Genomic DNA, 23125 nt, shown 5'->3' on the forward strand with positions numbered 1-23125 from the left:
GCAGAGCTGTCCTTTTTTGGGTAAGCCCACACAAATTCTGCCCCACCTTTAGCTGTGGTGCAGTCAATGTATTTGGCATTTTAATACATAATAATATTTAATCTTTAAAACTACTGATACTTAGCAAATAATCTTAAACAAAATAAGCCACTATTGGTAAGTTTTACAATAAATCATATTTAAATAAAATATTCAACATATGTTGGGCCTAGCATTGGCAACTGCTCAGGACAAATCTACACCAAATGTTTTATGTTATTCCATTTAATTAATAAAACAATTGGCATTCAATATTTGCAAACTAACACAGACCTACAGAAACAACTGTGAAATTGTTTAATTGGAAAGTTGATTTTCTGCCATTTTTCTGAGGTTCTTGAAAATTAAATTCAAAGTGCAGACGTTAAATAACACTATTTCAATATCACTATTCCAATTGGAGCATTTAAATGTCTTATATGCATTGATTTTAAAAAAATCTATAAAAAGTTGCTGTTTTGTTGTCAAATAAGAAATAGTAAATTAATTTTGCCTTTGAATTATGTGCAATTGAATTATATGAGTAGGTCTTGGCAACATTCTTCTTTTAATTAATGTTTTGTCAGATCATCAATCTTACTTTCTTCCTATGTACTAATATCTGATTTGTTTTGTATTTACTTAAATCCACCTCTTCCTCCTTAAGAAAGATTCTTATCTAGTTTATTAAGGTATTTTTAATCAATATAACAAAGGAAATCATCAGGAAAAAATAATGTTGTTCCACATGATTTAATAGTAATAAAAAACTACAATGCTATACAGTACTGCAGGGTGGTGATATTATTTTACAAAGTACTTGCTAGCAACCGGCACAAAAAGAATTGTGTGTGTGATGCAGTATGAATAACCTGCCTGATAAGATAAAACATTTTGCATGGTAGCTGTGTACCCTTTGAGGCACATTTTTCCATTAAGAATATAAAAGCAGATGATTGTCTGTGACCTTTTATCACTGAACTGGATGAGTAGTATTTTTACCCTCTGGACAGATGGCTTGACCATCACAGAGATTTTATTTTAGCATTGCTGTGGTTCCTAGGAAGACTAAATTACATCATGGCTGAGTGACTACTAGGATCTTCCTCTGATATACAACTGAGCTGATGACTCATGAGGTTAGGTAGACCAAAACTAAACTAAATCAAACCCATATAAAACCAGTTGTAAAGCCAGAAAATAGCATAAGTCTTTTTAAAGTTACTACCCAGCAATTTGTTGTAATTGCTCCTATTATATCAGCATAACCTAACAGATCTAGGACAAGATATAATTACATATAATGAATAGCTACTGAATTTTTAGGGAACCCTGTTGTCAATAAAGTAACTAATAGGATCTTAACATTATTTTTTCTCCAAGTGTTAAGCTGCAGTATGGTTGTATGAGAGTAATAATATGCAAGACACTGTTTCTGCAATAATTTAAATGCAAGTCTCACTGAGGTCTGTTCTTTTATATTAAGTATTTGAGTTGAATGAGATAACTAATATGCATAAGATTAAGCATGTATATATGTGCTTGCAGGATGAGGGCCCAGGTGAAGACAATCTATTTAGTGTTATATTGTCAAAAGGTGGTCCCGTTGTATAGTCGTATTTTTATTAGCCCTACCAGTGTTTGAATAAATCAAAAAGTGATTTTGTTGTAAACCAAGCTACTTGTCATAAAATCAACATTAAAAATGAAAAAATATGTGAAAATTGTATAGGGTTACCATTGCATATAAATCTTACACCAACAATTGGCTACACTTTACTGCAAGTCTTGTGGAAAGTCTATTTTAAAAACTGAATAAACATTATCTAGCCTTAAAGAAATGAGATGTGTTATTACTTAAAATATTTTCACTAACAGAACACCCCAAATCAGCATTCTGAAGTGAATTAATTTAGTTTAACAGTGCAGAATGGAGAATAATGTACCAAATATTTAATTCTCAAGATTTGGTTTCATGGAATCCTTGTTAAAAAGCCTCTATTTTCTTCTAGATAATTCATAATTCAGTATAGTTATTTTTTAATGTTCTTTCTTCATAATAAGAACTTAAGAACAGCCATACTGAGTCAGACCAAAGGTCCATCTAGCCCAGTATCCTGTCTTCCGACAGCAGGCCAATGCCAGGTACCCCAGAGGGAATTAACAGTACAGGCAATTACCAAGTGATCCATCCCCTGCCACTCACTCCCAACCTCTGGCAAATAGAGGCTAGGGACACCATCCCTGCCCATCTTGGCTAATACCCATTGACAGACCTATCCTCCATGCACTTATCTAGTTCTTTTTTGAACCCTGTTATAGTCTTGGCCTCCACAACATTCTCTGACAAAGAGTTCCACAAGTTGACTGTGTCTTGTGTGAAAAAAATACTTCCTTTTGTTTCTTTTAAATTTGCTGCCTATTAATTTAATTTAGTGACCCTTAGTTCTTGTGTTATGAGAAGGATTATATACCAGTTCCTTATTTACTTTCTCCACACCAAGACCTCAGTCATATCCCGCCTTAGTTGTCTCTTTTCCAAGCTGAAAAGTCCCAGTCTTATTAATCTCTCCTGATATGGAAGCTGTTCCTTACCGCTAATCATTTTTGTTGCTCTTTTCTGAAACTTTTCCAATTCCAATATATCTTTTTTGAAATGAGGTGACCACATCTGCACATCAAAATGTGGGTTTACCATACATTTATATAGAGGCAATATGATATGTTCTGTCTTATTATCTATCCCTTTCTTAATGATTCCCAACATTCTGTTTGCTTTTTTGACTGCTGCTGCACATTGAATGGATGTTTTCAGAGAACTATCCACAGTGACTCCAAGATCTCTTTCCTGAGTTGTAACAGCTAATTTAGGCCCATCATTTTATATGTATAGCTTGAATTATGTTTTCCAATGCATATTATTTTGCATTTTCAACATTGATAATCATAGAATCACTGAAGTGTAAAACTGGAAGAGACCGCAATAGGTCATCTAGTCCAGTGCCTTGCACTCTAGGCAGAGCTAAGTAATAACTAGACCATTCCTAACAGATGTTTGTCTAAACCCTTTTTTTAAATAACTCCAATGACAGAGATGCCACAACCTCCCTAGGCAATTTGTTCCAGCACTTAACTACCCTAACAATTAGGAAGTTTTTCTTAATGTCCAGTCTAAACCTCCCTTGCTCCATTGCTTCTTGTCCTATCCTCAGAGGTTAAGGAGAACAATTTTTCTCCTTACTTCTTGAAATAACCTTTTATGTACTTGAAAACTGTTATGTCCCCGCTCAGTCTTCTGTTCTCTAAACTAAACAAACCCAGTTTTTTACAATCATTTTTCATAGGTCATGTTTTCTGGACCTTTAATATTTTTTGTTGTTGTCCTCTGGACTTTCTCCAGTTTATTCATATCTTTCCTTAAATGTGGTGCCTAGACTGGACAAAATACCCCAATTGAGACCTTGTCAGGGCAGAGTGGAATGGAAGAATTACGCCTCATGCCTTGCTTACACTCCTGCTGATGCATCCCAGAATGATCTCACTTTTTTTGCAACAGTGTTACACTGTTGACTCATATTGGCTTGTGAGTCACTGTAATCTTCAGATCCACTTCACACTACTCCGTCCTAGGCAATAATTTCCCATATAGTATGTGTGGAATTGATTGTTCCTTTCTAAGTGGAGTATTTTGTCCCTATTGAATTTCATCTTATATACTTCAGACTATTTCTCCAGTTTGTCCAGATAATTTTGAATTTTAATCCTATCCTCCAAAACACTTGCAATCCCTCCAAGCTTGGCATCTTCCACAAACTTTATTAGTATACTCTCTATGCCATTATCTAAATCATTTATGAAGACATAGAACAGAACCAGACCCAGGACTGATCCCTATGGGACCCTACTCAGTATGCCCTTCCAGCTTAACTGTGAGCCACGGGTAATGACTCTTTGGGAATGGTTTTCCAATCAGTTATGCACCCACCTTATAGTAGCTCAATCTAGGCTATGCCTAGATTGTTTATGAGCTGGTCATATGACACTATATCAAAATCTTCACATAAATCAAGATAATATAAAATATAATATAATATAATATAATATAATATAATATAATATAATATAATATAATATAATATAATATATCCTTTTTAATGAAAAGTCAAAATGTTAAAAATTGAGTTATTAGTTTAAAGCTTAAAAGCTTTAAAACCATGATACACAAAAGATTTTTAAAAACTTCCACCAAAAATACAAGACTTCTTTTCACAATCAACAAAATTAAACAGTGAAATAAACAACATAAGAGAAATATAACTGCATAGTTATACATGTGCAAAGAGAATAAGAAATAGAGAAACCAAAAATACAATAGCAATACACGTGTGCCAGGGGAACTCCACGTTTATATCATAAGTGGAACAAGCTGTGAAAGTTAGCCAGTCTCTTGGTTCTTTTTAAAATATTATTCTGTTCCATTTTTTAAGGAAGCCTAGTTATGTTGAAATCCATGGGCCCAATTTTTGTATTGTCTGCAAGCTTTTCCATTAGAAACATGTTCTGGACCCATTTAAACCAGGCACTTATAACGCTGCTCTACAGCCAAAATGCTTCTGAAATAAATGTAGTCCAACTTTACTAATTCTGGGTCACTGAGAACAAAAATGATGCTTAAAATTGTTGATTGGCTCTAGTTTTCAAGATATGCTATTGGGTCAGTATATCCGACCCTTGACTTGGGAATGGCTGAGGAGAAGTGAGTTATAAAGGGAAGGGATCTCAATTTAAACCAGAAATGACTAAAATACATATTTGACTGGATCTACGAATAAATCTATGACTGGGTTTGGACAGTACTTGCTTTTTAGGCAAAACAATGAATGATGCAATCTGAAGCTGGTATTGCATCATACATGATATGAATTGCATCATGTTATTCCTAGAAGTCATGGATGATGCAATCATAACGAAGCTTCCATCACTCTGCTGAACAAATTGCCCTATATCAGCTCTAGAAATCATACAGTGTCGTGCTCTCTTATTTGTCAGTGTTTGATTTTGCAAAGGGACACATTTCTGTTTAGCCAAAGTGAGCGAGATGCCTCATACTTGTGTGAACAGTGCAGATAACTTCTGCTATGTTTGTGGTGAAGTGACTTTTGCATCACAAAAGCGCAGTCTAACCGCTATGGTTAAGAAAGCCTATCACCTTGATTTTGGCTGCAAAATTGGAGATCAGGACAAGAGGTGGGCCCCACACATATGCTGCAACACTTGTGCAACAAATCTTCGCCAGTGGTTGAACAGGAAAAGGAAATCTATGCCTTTTGCGGTGCCAATGATTTGAAGAGAGGCAACAGATCATACCAGCAATTGTTACTTCTGCATGGTGACTCCAGTTGGGAAAAGTGTGTCAAAGAAGAAGAAGTGGACTGTGCATTATCCAAACATTCCATCAGCTATACGCCCAGTACCCCACGGAGAAGGACTGCCTGTTCCTGATGCACCAGAATCATTCTCTCTTGAGTCAGACAAGGAAGAGGAAGAGGATGAAACTTCTAGTCCTGAATCATCAGTGTCACAGGACCCACATTTTCTCCCATCCTCCTCCTCTGAACCACACCTCATAACACAAGGTGAACTGAATGACCTTGTCAGGGATTTGGAACTACCCAAGAGTAAGGAAGACCTGCTGGGCTCCAGACTACAGCAGTGGAATCTCCTGGCAGGCTATCAGGGCAAATGGAGCCCATCAATGCTTGCAGACTATTGCTGGGCAGTGACAAGAGATGCTCCATTTAATGAATACAAGAGACAAACCAAGAAGCGCTGAGTAGACACTGAATAGGACTAAACTATGTACATAATAGTTTTTTGCCTTTTGTTTCATAATAAATTTTATTTATATAACCCTTTTGCTGATTTTTAAAGTGTTACATAAACAGGACAGTGAAATATTATCATGTAAAGCAACCATAAACACATGAAAAGACCTAGGTTTACAATTTATGATTAAAACTCTACTATCTACACAATATACATGGACATAAAATGTAAAAACTTAAATATCTTAGAAACAGTAGCCAATCAGTTGTTTTAATTGTCATATTTGAATTCAGCACATCAAAATACATAATAAATAGCATATTTTATCTCTGAAGCAGATGACTTCTCAAAAATTGTAGACCAGTGTAACTGGGGATTCTTTCTTTTTCCAGTATGTGGTTAAAGTGTGATCAAAATCCCACTCAAGTCAGTGGAAAGACTTCAGTTTTTCTGTTCTTAAATAATGATAGAGAAATTCTGAACCTAATTTTCTCCCAAAGGCCCAAGCTATGCAACACCAAGACTTACCAATTTTGAACACTACGTCATCCATTCCTCTGCTCCTTTACCCTCCCCCTGTGTGTGCAACTGTAGTAAATGCTATGCTCTAACCAAGAGGGAGCCATTTTTGAAGGAGAGGTGAAAAAAGTCAAAGTCCCCGTTCGTCTCATGGAGCAAAGACCAGGGGATTTATTGGTCCCTGGGGAACCACAAAAAAAATTGAGTTTTTATGGAAAATGTGTAAAATACATTACCCATCTGCACTCGAGTAGCTCCAGAGGATAGTAATTTGTTTCTGGTATTGGGCACAAAAATATCTGAAATAAACTTTTGAAATCTAAACTGACAGAAAACAACTACCCCTTTCCCACTCCGGCTCTGATGGCCAGTGTGTTGGCAAAGGGCAGAATGAAGGCCAGCCCATTTTCCAGTCTCCTTGTAATGGGGTTGGCAAGCAATGGGTGCACAAATCCTGTTTGCTCCTGCATGCCCATACTGTAGGTTCAGGCAACGCATACAGGAGCATAAGAGGTTTCTTACTCCTCCTTACTCCCTCGTACAGGTGCACAGTCCAGGGCATAGTTGAGTCTTAGGACAATAGACTGTTCATAAATGACTACCTGCCAAAGGAAAAAAGATGTTAAGAATGAGTAGTTTTCTGCCACAAGGTTATGTAATATTTATTGTGGATAAAATCCTGGGCTTATTGCAATTCAATGCAAAATGTGCTTTGACTTCAATGGGGCCAGAATTTCTCCCCACATTTCTACTTTTACAATAAAAATTTTATAATTTGCATTAATTACCTGGAAGTTGCATCTCAAAATATTGCATGTCCTGCATTACCACATAAATAAGCAAACATAATTTTGAAATCAAAATGTATTTAATTTAAAGTTAACTATTTTAGTAATCGCTAGTTAGGCTAGAAAATATACAGTATTATTATAAGAGAATTAACATGAATTCCATACAAATAAGGAAAGGGAAAATGATTTTATTGTTGGCGGGAATACAACTATTACAATGAGGATTTCTAAATTTTCCCCTAAGTGATCCAGCTTTTGCTAGAAGCTTTTCCCAACTGTGAAACTCACTATTGCTGTATTGATTTGGATCAAAAAACAAATGTTAGTCATGCAGTTAACAGGAAAAACTTGTAATTACTGATACTTCAGCAGTATGAAGTAATCATACAAGTCCCTTTGCAATAGAAAGCAATGTAATCAGCTTTACATTGCAACAGATTCAAGGGAGAACACATCCTTCCTCATTTTGAGCACAATCTTAAAGGAACACCTTTGGATTGACATTCTTAAGGTCTAGAAACCTGTTTCTTCTGCGTAATTTATTCCATATAGTACCTTTTTAAAAAGCTTCTACAATCTGTCCATACATTTTCCATGGACTAGAATTTAATTTGGTATAAAAAGTTTCAGTCCAAGAGTCATTGTCCTTTCTTTTTGTATAAATATCCAAGAACAAACCTTTATTTGGGCAGAAGGAGTTACTAGATAGGAACAAAGCTCAAGCATGCAGCCTTCACAATATTGCAAGTACGTACTCACCCAGAGAGTTTAAGGCTGGAACTCAGATGCCCTACATTGGAGTGGGTAAAGCTGGAATCTGATCATGAGGCTGATACTTATTGTTATGTTCTGGTTTCTCCAGCGTTCTATTACCAGTACAGCTTGGGGTTTTGTACAAAATAGTGGCCTACACTTTCATGATTCTGAGCACCTTCTCAAATCCCTTTGACTTCAGTGGGTTTTGTGGATACTTAGCACCTCTTAGTATCAGAACTCATGGACAAGCCAAAATCATAATGCATGTGTGTCTACAGTAATAGGTAAGCATCTAAATATATTCTTAGCACATAAGGAAATGGATAGATTTTCAGAAGGGCTAGTATCCATGGGTTTCATTAGGTGTGGATAATTAGAATTTCTAAAAATCATGCTACTTATTTAGGTGCTTAAATATGCATTAAACAATTTTGGTCAATATTCTAAAAAGCTACTATATGCACCTTTGAGCTTCAATATGAATTCATGCAATATCTGATAACATTCTCTTGTTACACTGAATAAAATAGATTTATTATAAGGTAACAGATTTCATAGCAACACTCATATATTTTGATAACTCCAGTGAGAATTAGGAAGCTACTATGAATTTTCATTACACATGCAATGATGTTGGTACAATATTTCGTTGTACTGATAGTGTCCCCAACCTAGTCATTATCAACATGACATACAATGTATTCCCCCTCTGTGGTTTCTCAAGGGCACCCACTCTAGGATCCCAGCTCCTCAGCCATTGATTCTCTTGGTCAGAGACCCATGTCCCTTTCCCTCCTGAACAGGGGTTTTCCTGGATGCACAGTTCCCTACCTACACTGTTATATCCACAGCAAGCCAACTGGCTTAAAAGATTCGCTTCTGCACTTTACTTTTTCTCTAGAAGTTATGAACAGTATAATTGTTCACAGTTACAAGCTATCACACAGCTCTTTATTAGCAATGTCAGAGAAAAACAGAGTTCTCACTCTCAGATTGGATGCAGCAAGTCAAATACTTTATTCTCTAGCAATTGCAAGTTGGTAGTCAGCCAGACTTGGTAAGAGTCTTTCCAGCATGGAGCCAAAGCAGTCTTTTGTTGGTAGACCTTTACATAGATCCAATCTCCTGATTCCAAGGAATGTCAGGGCTGCTAGGGTCTTTGGGTAGCACTTCTTTTACCTGTGACAAAAGAAACCTAACACATTTCATTAATGCCTGGCAGTGTTTTGCAGATTTTACAGCTGCTTTGACACGTTCAACCCCCCGCCCTCAGTTTCTTGATTGTCAGCCAAGTCTTAGCTGTGAGCAGTGTCCTTGAACGGGGCCAGTGTCTTTTTTGTTAACTTGTTCTGTTTTTTTTCCTTCTCCCCTTCTTGGCTTCATTTAACCTACAAAGAAAACTTCCACTCTTCACTCATACTCCGTTTCCCAAAAATGAAAACATATACATTGCCATTATACAGTACTTTAGTCTTATTATTCAACATATGCCACAAACATCCTTCCAGTAAAATAACTTTATTACAGAGCTTTGGAGCAACAAGCCTGGACAAGCACATCCACTTTTGAGGAGTCCACTCAGTATAACCTCTGGTGTCCAATAACTTTCCTCCCTCCCCAGCCCTCTGGCTAGAAATCTGAGGTAGCCAGAAGGATCCTTTTTTTTTTTAAATTAACTCATTCCTTTCCTCAATAGACAAATTGCTCCCAATGTGTGTCAGAAGCTTTTTGGTGATTAAAAGCTCCTCTGAGATGCATAATCTTATCTCGCTGGAAGGTACCTTCTAGTGGGCATTGTTTGGATGGATTTTCACACGTGTAAAGATTCCAATTGTCTAAATAACTGCAGGTTCTAGGACCATAATGTACATACATGTAATATGCTGGGGTACCCTTAGGGGGTAAGAGGGAATGCTTAGACTGTCCCCAACAATTTTCCAATCACACACACACAGGGAGGGCATGCCCTGTCCTCTAGCAGCTCATAAACTAAGGGTATCACACCACAGGTCACTCACACAGGAAAAGTTAACAAGGATGGCCAGGACCCTCCTACACCTCCCTTCAGCAAAGAGCGTAGGCTAGTCTCAAAGAGACGGCGCCACTTACTCTCATAGCTTCCAGTGAAATGGTCAGATTAGTCAGTGGCTCACACGGAGAAGAAAGGGAGAGGGAAAATGGATTCACACAATCCTAGGCCCAGGCAGGCCCCTCGCCAGATGATGCCAGGCAAAGACAGCCCACCTTGGATCGAATCTTTTACCGATCCTCTAGGTGGAGTCACCAAGCTTGCGTTCGAGTATCTCTGGTCACGTCCCTACAGCTTTGCAGAATACTCTGGGCTTCTTCCGATGACTCTCATTCACGCTGGTATATCTCCCCACACACCAAGGTCTCTAATTCTAAATACCATAAAGCATCTTTACCTTATGACCAAACTCAATACACTTTCCCTTTTGAGGCAGTAACAACCCCTCAGCACTGGTGTATTAACCATATGCATTTCCCTTGTGCATTAAGCTTAATAGGGGCGGCCAAACTCCAGTACTACATACAAATACTTTTTTGAGGGTGGCAAACTAAGTCCTCAATACCATTTCAAACTAACCTTATTGGGGGCAGCAAAAGAGATCCCCAGTACCACTCTGCATCTGATCTTGCTGCACAGTCAATACATTCAGATGGTATAAGCCCAACAGGGACAAACCGCCCTACGGGCAGTCCTCCTCCAATACCCCAAAAGAGATTTCAAAAGGTCTCTACCTCTATTGTGGTGTCATGGAGTTTGAAGGGGAATGGCCTGCAGCAGCTGCCATTGTCTCCACAGACATTGCCATCCTGGACAAGCCCCCAAACTGTCAGAGAAAAACAGAGTTCTCACTCTTGGGTTGGGTGCAGCAAGTCAGATACTTTATTCTCTAGCAATTGCATGGAAGGAGAGAGTCCGCTAAGATACAGAGTTTCCCCCACCTAGGCAGGTCTCTCTGCAGATAAACAATTACAGAAAGCATTTATACCTTTGATTACATACAATAATAAGCAACAGCTGCATTTTGTTTATACAGAGGCCATCCTGATATCTTATTTTTCTCACCTCTATTTAAACTATAGTCTACATTCCATACTTATCTAGCACAAGGTTGCCACAACTTCTCACACAGTTCTTTCCAACTCACCTCACACAGTCCTCACTTCTACAAATCTCGCATTGTTAGGATTACAGCTAGCCTGACTCTTGCTCACAGAGGGGCTGTCTGCATTGAAATCCCCTTCAAACCCCTGTCAGTTCTTTCTCTATTTCCACACCAAGCACATTTTATTCTTAAGGTAAATGAATTACAAAGAAAACTTATTTAAAAATAAAAGTTCATACACATATGCTAAAAAGCTTACCACAGTTCACCCTAAATCCAACCTTGGGCTCTGATAGGTGTCTGTGATTGCAAGTTCATAAGGCCAATGAATAGTTCAGTCTTGCCTTTGAACGTGGCCTCATGAAACAGTTGAGCAGTGGACAATGACCCACTTTTCAGGGCATAGCTTCAAAAGGCTGGGTTTTGCATAAACAGTGGTCGGGAATTTGCATTGACCTCCCCCTAGGTACTCCAAAATTCCATTTTTGTCTGACACATTGTTTCATATAGTGCTTTGAACCTCCAGGTCTTACATCTGTCATATCTCCCACTTGGAAAGGTTACATGCAATTCTAGCCCAAAATAAGACCATAAGAATGGCCATACTTGATCCCTAAGCCCTTTAGCATTCATCAACCTTTAACCAGGAGACGAGACTACTCAGGGAGACCAGGGCTTTAAAAAACCAGCTCCTAAGTGACCAGAAGAGTTAGCGCTCCTGTTTGTTAACAGGGAAGTTTTGCAATGGAGTTCTCCAGGTGAAGGAGGAGTGATTACATGATCCTTGCGGTAAGTTTGTTGTCTATAGTGTGTGTGTGTGTGTTTGTGGCGTGCTTGCTGCTTGACTAAAATATACTGTGTGATCTGTTTGGTTGGTTGTTTGCTGTGTATGCTGAGCTTAGTGACCTGCTAGGCAAGGCTGAGAGCTGAGAGCTTCTTGATGAGGTTTTGATCCCTAAGCACTTTAGCACCGATCAACCCTTCACTGGGGGGCGGGACTACTCAGGAAGACCAAGGCTTTAAACAGCCTAGTCCTAAGTGACCAGAGGAGCTAGCGAATAAGAGTGGCTAATGGGAGTCTTGCGAGGGAGTTCTCCAGGTGAGCCTTTAGTTTTTGTGTTATGAAAAGGAGTAAATAACACTTCCTTATTTACTTTCTGCACACCAGTCATGATTTTATAAAACTCTATCATATCCCCCCTTAGTCATCTCTTTTCCAAGCTGAAAAGTCCCAGTTTTATTAATCTCTCCATTCATTTAACACAATGGATCCAGAGGTGCTTAAACTGAATTAGTAAGTCCTCCCAAGACTATGGCAGGAAACTATCATATCTGTTACAATCGTAATACACAACTATTATTATTATTACACCAGTTTTAGATTATACTGAGTTTTGGATTTTCAATGACACTAATGTACATAATAAATAGAAAAAATAGATCATTATTAATAATACATGTGTACTACACCACTGTTTGCACTGCATCCAAATTAAAAAAAAAAACAACCTTCATTGTTAAAGACTGTTGGATAAAAAAAACAAATAAAGTTTTGTATTAGTAAGAATTGACATTAAAGTGATTTGCACCACAGAAGGACTGGACAGTAGCATTATAATAGGCAGATCGAACAATGAAAAAAAACCACACACACACACACACACACACACACACACACACACACACACAAAGAGAGGGGTTATAACAGGTTTCCTTTCCATTGACAGATTCATAAAAAGATACAAAAGGTGCAGGGCATCTAACCATTTTAATGGGCAAACAAAATATAAATTTGTCAAATGATAAGCTTTTAAAAAAGCAATTTCTTACCATCATAAAATTGCATCTTGGAGCAATTAATTCTGTAGCACACAAGAGGAGAAGTATTATTCAACATGGTTCTAAGTGACACATTGTAGATGGTTCAAGAAGTAGCTACAATTGAGGCACCAGGGTATATCTACACTAAGGAGATGATATCAGTGTAGATAGGCTGGCATAGTCCTGTAGTGTAACTGCAGCCTGTGATGTCAGAAGGGGTTTTTGGGTTAGTGTAGGAATACCACCTCTCTCAATGACATTAGCTATGTCAATGAATATACTCTTCTGTGATACAGCTGTGTCTATGCTGGGCATTATATTGGCCCAGTTATGTTGTTTTTTTCAAATCCCTGAGCAACGTATCTATGCCAAAATAACTTTCAAATATAGATCAAGCCTTAACAGAGTAACCAGAAAATAATTAAGTTCATAATCTGCAGAGGAGAAATTGAACAAAGATTTTAGATGTAAAAAGAATGGGAACATAATAATATAAATACTATAATGTCATTATATATATATATAGCCCACCTAGAAAACTGTGGTAAAATCTGATCCCCCTATTTCTAAATAAATTTGCTTAAATACAAGGGGGTTAACTATAAGAAAACTAAAGCAAAGAGAGGTTAAGTAAGTTGCTCAAGGTCATACAAGAAGTCTTTCAAGAAGTTTACTCTTGACTCTGAGCCCTGACCTCATGACCATCCTTCTTCTCCTTTTCCTGCTTTTGGAGTCAGAACATTTAAATGTTTCAGCTGTAGTTTTAAATGATATGGAGTATTTATTCAAACACATTGATTGAAATGAAACATCAAGTATGCTGGGCCACATTGGAAATTGGTGTTACGGTCAGTTGAGGGGTTAAAAAAGAAAAGATTTGACTTGCTAAAAGGAACAAAAAATAACCTGAATCTGTCAACTCCAGTGTGGAAATTGTGCTGTTAAAAACAACATGTTGGCAAAAATAAAGAACCTGATATGAGCCAACATATGGCAGAAATCAGCAAAACCTCAGCCAGATAGGAAAACATGTTTAAGCCACAGGTTATCAAATAAATGCAGATACAGCAAAATCAAACACCAGAGGGAAACAAAAGTGTGACTGAAAGAAAGGAAGTTTTGCCTGTATACATTCAGAGATAAAAGCAATGGAACAAAATGAAATGAAATGAAATGTACCTCCTCTCCTTCAGAAGTGCACATTCTTTGCCTTGAAGGCATATATCAAAAGGCCATACAGTGCTGAATGAAACCACATGTAACCACACACAGATTTATTTTAATTATTTATTTATTTTGATTTCACATATTTAAAACAAAGAAAAAAGAGTCTTGTCCCAGACTTTGAGGGTCCTTAGAAAAATATTTGCAATACAGTATACCCAATATTACATTAAAGAAGAATAGTAAAGTGGAAGCAAACTTAACAAAATATATAATTTCAGTAGAAAACATCGCAACAACAAATTGCCCACATCCAGCCCCCACACCTCAGCCTTCTCCAAATGTCTATTAAAAAAGCTGGACTTTCCATCATTCCCTTAAAGTCAACAGATTGGGGTATTTTGGACTATGGGATGGAGAGGTTAATTCCAATGTCAGGGAGACTTCATGGAGCATACCTTGTCAGCAATCTCCCTTTCTTTTAAATTGGAAAGGATCTCTGTTAGTATATAAGCCTGTTTATTAGCCTGAAATAGAATTTTGGGTTTGACTTTTGATACTCATATATTTTTACTAATATATGTGAAGAACAAAGAAGAAAGACATCGTGTACTGCATTTCTCACAATCAGATGGGACTTTTAGTATAATGGGAAGAGATAAGAGATGGAGTTAAAAGTGTTACAGGGTATGATGGGAGTGTAATATATGACCTTACACTGGAAGGCTACCTGACTGTTCTCTCAAGTCAAGGTCAAGCAACCAGCTGGAAGGGGCAAGGGGAGTTGTGAAGGGAGGCATACGACACATAAAAAGCCAAGGAAAAGACTGGCCTTGTCCAGAACACTTCTTACCCCTCCCATGGGATACAAAAGAGATGGGACAAAGACCTCAGGTTCATGACTTTCCAAAATGGAATATGACCATAAGATGTAAGTTGTAGGGGCGTGCATATATATGGCGTGCAGGTATATTTGGGCCTGCTAAGAAGGAGGAGGTGAGAATGGGGAACAGTGCATAGACAAGGCTGTGGCATCAGACCTGGGAAGGGGGCATGGGGTAAAGGCTCTGTGGCATCAGAGCTGGGAACGGAACACTGGGAAACAGACTCTGCTGGCATATATTGCTATGGATATACTTGCTTGAAACTAACCGCAATAAACATCGCACTGCCTGCACTTTGGACTTCTTGTCATCTGCTTTCTGTCTGAGTGACAAGAACCAGGGGTGGAGTGAAGGGAAAGCCCTCTAACAATTCCTAATTGCAATTGTAACATTAAGTTACTTGGAGAGTTATGGTCTCTTAAACAGATAGATCCAGGATATTCAGTTCTCTTAGTTTAAAACAAGACCTTAACATTCCAACTGGAAGTCAATAGACGGCAGTGAAGATCTTGAAGAATTAGCATTATGTACTCATGGTGACTGCAGTTAATTTGACTGCTATGTTCTGAATGGGCTTCCACTTCCAAGTGGGTATGAGATAAAGCTCCACATACCACAAGTTGCAGCAGCCTGGTTGAGAGGTGACAAAGATAGGAATTATGTGGAGATTCATATCCAAGAGTAAAGGATATGTTCACATGTACATGCATGTCTACAGTACATGCACAAGCCCAGGGGCTAGAAAAAATATCAGACAGGGAAAACAACAGGGCTTCAGATACAGGGGGCAGGAGGAAAAGGTGGATTTATTCCACCTTTGTGAATCCCCAGTTTTGGAGACTTAAAGGGGTTGTGTCACCAGGCATACTTTAGTGTAGCTTACCTGTCCAATGGGGCGTTCCAGCTGCTGAGAATAACCTGAATGCAGAGCCACACCTTTTCCCTAGACATACCCCTTGGACCAGAGATTTTAAGGGGGGTGATATTGAGCCTCTGCACCCAGCTGTATGCAACTTGGGCATTTCCCATATGCAGAAAGAATTCCCAGGACACTGGATAAAACTTATTTTATGGAACAAGGCAGTGAATTTAGCATTATTCCCCATATCTGCCTTCACATAAGCACAAATGTCATTTGATTCTGATGGTGTATGCATCTGTGCAAATGAGGGCACAACTTGACCCCAAACCTCAGCTTCCAGAACTTGGACACAATCAAACTCAACATAAGTGTGAAAAGTGTAGTGAAAATTAAAATGAATGAAGAAATGGCTGTGAACCGATTTCAGCACAGTCCATGCACATCTGTCCCCGACCTTCTACAAATGATAGTAATACTAGTCAGGTTTGTTGTTGTTGTTTTAATACTAAGTGCAGCAAGATGGGAATTGCCTGAATAGCAATTGCCTTTGACTTTTTGTAGTCATTTACATTTGCAAAAAGTGGATATAAAATGCTACTGTTCTTAATGGTGATTTAAAGCCATTTTGCACTCTTGCATTCATTTTGCACAGGTGTACATTACTGTAGAAGGTGAAAGGTAGTAAAATCTAAAGTGTAACATCTCCACCTATGAAACTTCACATGATACTTTTCTCATAACATCCAATTTAAAAGAAACCAGCAACTCACTGAAAAAATAAAGTATACATTTGCTTTCCAAATTTCAATGAACAGCTATTTTTCTCAGGAATGATTTATAAAATGTAGGCTATTTCTAAAGCTTTGGGGAGGTATTTGATGGATAATTATACTTTGGTAAACCTACGTCCTTCAAGCTCATGAGATAACTGATGTTTGCCTGTGGGGTAGTTGATAAAGTGTAAGTGAAAATTGCTGCACTGAGCCACTAAGCCTCCAGAGGGAATAAGGTTTGAGCATCATAGAGATGTAAAATATATTAAGAGTGATAGAGAATGATCTTGATCCCAAAGGAGGACTTTTGTTTAAAAAGTGTGTGATTATTAAAGTCACCATTGGCTTTAATTGCTTGATTAATTAGGCTCATAGTACAGATTTATAAACTGAATAGTCATTTTCTACAGGGAGCTAGATCACCAGGCAATTTCCTAATCCAATCACAACCTAAATATTTTTTGCCCTAACTGTAAATAAAACCAGTCAAAGAATATATGAGATCCACCACTTTTCTCCATTTCTACAATCTTACTTCTGAAACATTTTTATCTAAAAAAAGTCAGAACTTCTCAAACCTAGCAAAACTTATATTTTTCATACTGTTTATTGAGCCTCAGTTGTAGGTCTGAAGGTCATTATTTGTTTAAATACAGTAGAGATAGGTTTTATATGCTCAAAGGAAAAACTGTCACCTCTGTCTTTTCAAAAAGGCTTCCAGCAATATGTGGGATAATTTGGTCAATCTATTTGCAAATATACATACACCAGCCTTCTCTCTTACTACAAAGAAAGTAATTGAAGAGTTACAAGCTGATTTTACTCATTTAGGAGAATGGTTTATGAGAAACAAATATTTTACATTCTAAAATAAAATGTTCTTTAACTCTAAAATTCAAATAAAATATAAGAAGAATGTGAATGAAATGGTGTAAGTGGCAAATTGGGCTTTAATGCCTAAGAATATAGTGTGACATAACTCTTGTCTCACTTTTGAATATAGCATCTATTTTGAAATTAAATCTATCAAAAATTAATTCATCATTAGAATTGACTTAACCATACTGGAATTTTAGGAGCTAGAAAATGGTAGGCAGCGGACAAACCTAAACATTCATTCTGCTTCTAGGAAAGTTACTATCCTGATGTAGAATGTTCTTTGCACAATAGAGGATATATATGTAATGAAAGAAATGCTCCTGATTTTCTATTTTTATGCACATGGTGGTAGCCACTATATCATCAAATGAGCTGTCTCTCACTTTTTTTTACAGCTCACATACAACTTGTCCTGTGTGGATCATTCCTTCCTCATTCATTTCCATCAATGTGGAGAGGGCTGCTGTCAGCCCTCAAGCCCTCCTAACCTGATGCAAGCCCATTGCTGGGACCCCATCGCCAACCTCTCATATGAGGATTAAGGGGAATTAAGGATTAAGGGGGAGGATTATGGAAAGGAGTTTTTCTCTCTGTATATCAGACATTAGGAGCCCTAACTTCATTCCAAGGATTATTTAAGAGAAGCCTTCCCCTAAGACCTCTTTCAATTCTGGTTTATGAGGCAAACAGACCCCCTATGGAACAAGTACCAGAACTGAACAACTGGCACTTCCTATGTTGCAACTACATGAACCATACCTCCTACTGGGTCCTGGAGCAGCTGCTGTAAAGGTAATAAAACCCACCCAATCTGGTGGCACCAGCCAACCTGTCTGTGAGGGAAAAATTCCTTCCCAGTTCCCAAAAATTGGAAACTAGAGCAATTCCTGCAGCAGTGAAGTGTCTCAAAACCTGTCCCATACATTTTCTCATCCTTCAATATTATGGTGGGCTCTTTACTGCATTGTTGTGGGAATGGTGCTTGTGTGTTTAGGGACTGCACATGTGAGAGGTTAGATACCTTAGGATGTTTTTGAGATTAGTTTTTTCCAGTGGCTGCTTAGCATTTAGGTGTTTTCACAATTACTGATAATTATTAGTCATGTTGTTATTTTTTTTTTGTCATGATACATACAGGATATCTTTATTCCTGGAAGAAACCCCAGGACTCATGATTTTGCTGATAATGCAACTCAAGAGTTGTCAATCCCTTCTGGGGCACATATGGCTCTTTCCTCATGGTGGGGGAAACCATGGAGCCACAGCAGCAGTTAAAGTGAGAGACAGCTTCCGTGAATTTTTGTTTATTGGCGTGACCTGTTCATGAATTTTACTAAAAATAACCATGACAAAACCTTAGCCTTACTAATAAAGTATTCTGGGGCACTTTGACAGTTTGAAACAATAACTATGTCAGATTCCATGGACTGTCTGTAGTGTGTCCCAAAGTCTCTTCCCCAAGAAAGGAGTCCTAAGAACTTGAGCACTCTTCATTTTTTTTACAAGTGCTCAGATCATGCCATCACTGTTTGGATCTGATCCCTACTTGCCCAATTCCCATTGTAAACAGACACTATATTTAATTAGGATCTATGGCATTTGCAGAAACTGAAAAAGCTCATCATTTTTATAAACTAGTTATTGATCATCTGCAAATTTGTTTCTAAAACAGAATTCAGTTATTTGTTATGCCTCCTCTTTATTTTTTTTGCACAGTATTTCACAGTTTTAGATAAGTTACAAAAGAATACTGGATGATATTTAGGAAAATCTTTTGTAAATTGGATTTTCTGAGGTTTAAGTTTAAATGAAAGTGTTTCTTAACTGAGGGTCAAATTCCATTCTCAATGAATGCAGTGAAAATTCAGAATAAATTCACTGAGGTCAACTGAGTTAATCTGGTTTTACTCTGGTTTTACCAATATTGGAATCTGGACTCTAATTTTTATTCAGGATAACAGGACAGACCACCTAATGATTAAAAAAAAAACCCCAAACCTCAAGTATGACTGGATAACTGCAGATTCCATCCCCATTAAGGAAGATAGTGGAAAATTCCACCCAAGCATGTAGCACAATCAATATACCATATGTTATACTATTATTACTGGCAGTGGGCTGATCCAGCACACAGAGAAGTCAGTAGCAGCTCTAAATTATGCTAGAGCACTACATGAGTGGGTTGTGGCCAGAGCACAGCATGTTCCAGTTATACCCTTTACTGCCCCTCAAATGCCAACTACCCAAGACATCCTGCTACACTGGGAGGTGGGAAAAGCAAGTGGTGTAGAGCTGGCTGTATCATCTTTATGTTAGCTGCAAAGACTGTTTTGTCAGGAGAATCCCAACTATCGTGCGTGTTACAAAAATCCAACTCCCCAACTACCTGCTCCAATGACACAAAGGGAACTGAGCTGGGGATCATAATCTGGCCCAGAGACTTTATGTACAAAATCAGCAACAGGAGTTCTTTCAAATCCCAGAGAATGTGCAATGATTTGTTAGATGTGTTAAAAGAATTTGAAATGAAAGGCCAATAAATGAAATTTAATTTTAAAACTTACTGACAGACTAAGGAAACTAGCTGTTAAATCATAGTATCACAAAGCTGTAAGTCTACAGCTGGTAAAATCAATTATTTTTAGGTGTGTCTCTGTCCTTGGAGATCAAATATGAGATGTGGCAATCATTATTGTTTCAAAGGCTTTGAGTTAAAAAAACTTAAAATGACTTTAAAAATAATAATAAAAAAAGATAACAGCTTTACTGTTATTGGCACTTCAGTCAGTTGATTCTTAGAAAGCCCTTCATAACTATCTAGTAAATAGACTCAGTATTACCTGTCTTAACAACCTGCCACTGAAAAACTGAAAACAATTTTCTTTTCATTTGAAATGGGTTACATAGTTTAGTGGAGACTGTAGTTTTGATACTTAAAGTACACATTTTGCCAAGTACTTTGAAGGGTTTTAAACTGAAATGAATTACTTACATTAAAGGTTATCTAAGAAAAGCTTAATGATTTTAAGAAGTTCAAGAACATATTACTTACAACTCAAGAAGCTGTAAATACACTTTTGTGTCACCTGAGACTCACATAAGAACATAAGAATGGCCATACTGAGTCAGACCCAAGGTCCATCTAGCCCAGTATCCTGTCTTCTAACAGTGGCCAATGCCAGAGGGAATGAACAGAACAGGTAATCAATCATCAGGTGATCTGTTATTCGTTCCCAACTTCTAGCAAACCGAAGATAGGGATACCAATGTTTTAAAGCTCATATCTGGAACTGTGCAATCCTAAACCCAATATGAAATAAGCGTACGTTATTCACAAGAAAGTACTATTAATGCAGTCAGAAAGCATTTCTGAAAATGAAAATACAGTAATTAGAGAATAAAAGACATATACCTGTGAATTAGAGTGTTACAAACATATTGATTGTATGCAGTGTTGTAGCCATGATTGCCTGAGGATATTGGAGTGACAAGGTGGGTGAATAATATTTTATATTGGGCCAGCTTCTGTTGGTGAAAGAAGCAAGCTTTCAAGCTTTCACAGAGTTCTTGGGTCAAAAGCTTGTCTCTTACCAACAAAAGCTGGTCCAATAAAAGATATTACCTCCCTCATCTTGTCTCACAAACATATTGAGGAGTTCTCATCACTTTGCTTTCACGGCTGGCAACATTCCTGATATAGGAAGATGTTTTTCCCATACTCTATAGAATTCTGTCCAGAGTTGCCTATTTTGTCTTTTTCTTTTATAATGCACAGAAAACTTTATCCCTCTGAGGGCCCTCCCTGCCCAAGGGCCAGCCCCATCCCTCCTTTTCCTCCGGAGGCTCCGCCCCTGGCCAAGCTGGAAGCCAGGGCGGAGCTGTTGAGTCTGGGGTGGGGTGCAGCTGAAATCAGCCTCCTGCTCGTGTCCCTGTTCCTTGCCGCCCCCCCACCCAGGAAGGTGGAGGGACTCAGAATCCCTGCAACTTTTAATGATCTGGAGGATGGTGTGGACTGCACCCTCAGCAAGTTTGCAGATGACACTAAACTGGGAGAAGTGGTAGGGATACGCATACAGGACGACCTAGACAAATTAGAGGATTGGGCCAAAAGAAATCTGATGAGGTTCAACAAGGACAAGTACAGAGTTCTTCACTTAGGATAGAAGAATCCCATGCACTGCTACAGACTAGGGACTGAATGGCTAGGCAGCAGATCTGCAGAAAAGGACCTAGGGGTTACAGTAGACAAGAAGCTGGATATGAGTCGACAGCGTGCCTTTGTTGCCAAGAAGGCTAATGGCATTTTGGACTGTATAAGTAGGGGCATTGCCAACAGATTGAGGGATGTGATCATTCTCCTCTCTTGGGCATTGATGAGGTCTCATCTGGAATACTGTGTCCAGTTTTGGGGCCCCCACTACAAGAAGGATGTGGAAAAATTGGAAAGAGTCCAATGGAGAGTAACAAAAATGATTAAGGGGCTGGAGCACACGACTTATGAGGAGAGGCTGAGGGAAATGGGATTGTTTAGTCTGTAGAAGAGAAGAATGCTGGGGGAGGGGTGGGATTTGATAGCTGCTTTCAACTACTTGAAAAAGGGGTTCCAAAGAGGATGGATCTAGACTGTTCTCAGTGGTACCAGATGACAGAACAAGGAGTAATGGTCTCAATTTGCAGTGGGGGAGGTTTAGATTTGATATTGGGAAACACTAGTTCACTAGGAATGTGTTACCTAAGGAGGTGGTGGAATCTCCTTCCTTAGAGGTTTTTAAGGTCAGGCTTGACAAAGCCCTGGCTGGGATGATTTAGTTAGGGATTGGTCCTGCTTTGAGCAGGGGGTTGGACTAGATGACCTCCTGAGGTCCCTTCCAACCCTGATATTTTATGATTCTATGATTCTAATTGCCCACACAGCTCTGTCCCCGACACGGCTCTGGCCAGAGGGCGAGGCTTCGAAGGCACAGCCTGGCCATGATAAAAGCCATGAGGGCAGCTGTTGGGAGCCACAGAGAACTTTCCATCTGCCCATGGTGCGGGGGTCTGCTGAAAGCCATCCTCAACCCATGTTCCTGCCCCCTCAGGATCCCGCCCAGAGCAGGAGGGAATGTCTGCAGCTCCCCACAGCTGCACACATGGCTCTTACCATGGCCGGGTTGCGGCTCCTAGGCTGTTCCTTCTCGGTCAGAGTTGGGTCAGAGACAGAGCCACACGAGCAGCTGTGGGGAGCTGGTGCAGAGTCCTGGACCCTCCACCTGCTCTGGGCTGGGTGGGGAGCCTGGGATAAGGGAGATGTTCTGGGGGTTGCTCTCCGCCTGCCTACACTGCAGGCGGGCGGAAGATCCGCACCATTCTCACAACTGCCTGGCCTCCCCAGTTAGTCTCCATGCTGGCCTGGCCAGGGTGGGCTCAGGGGGAAAAGGAGGAGAAGGATCCACCCTGACAAAAAGTGGACAGACCAGGCCCATCCACTTTCAAAGAAGGGAGGGCCATGTTCCCCCTGGTTCCAGCACCACTGCCTCCTTTCCTCTAGTGACTTTCTTTAAAAACTCTTTCCTCCCTCTCAGGCTTCTGCCAGTTATAGAGTACAACTTCTCATTCACTCTACCTCTTCTGATGTTAACTTTAAAAGTCACATGGTGCAGTGATTCCTTTATTGCTGCAGTCACAGTGAATGGAGAAATGGGAACATACACATAGG

This window comes from Gopherus flavomarginatus, chromosome 3, assembly GCF_025201925.1.
Source record: "Gopherus flavomarginatus isolate rGopFla2 chromosome 3, rGopFla2.mat.asm, whole genome shotgun sequence".
Taxonomy (NCBI): domain Eukaryota; kingdom Metazoa; phylum Chordata; order Testudines; family Testudinidae; genus Gopherus; species Gopherus flavomarginatus.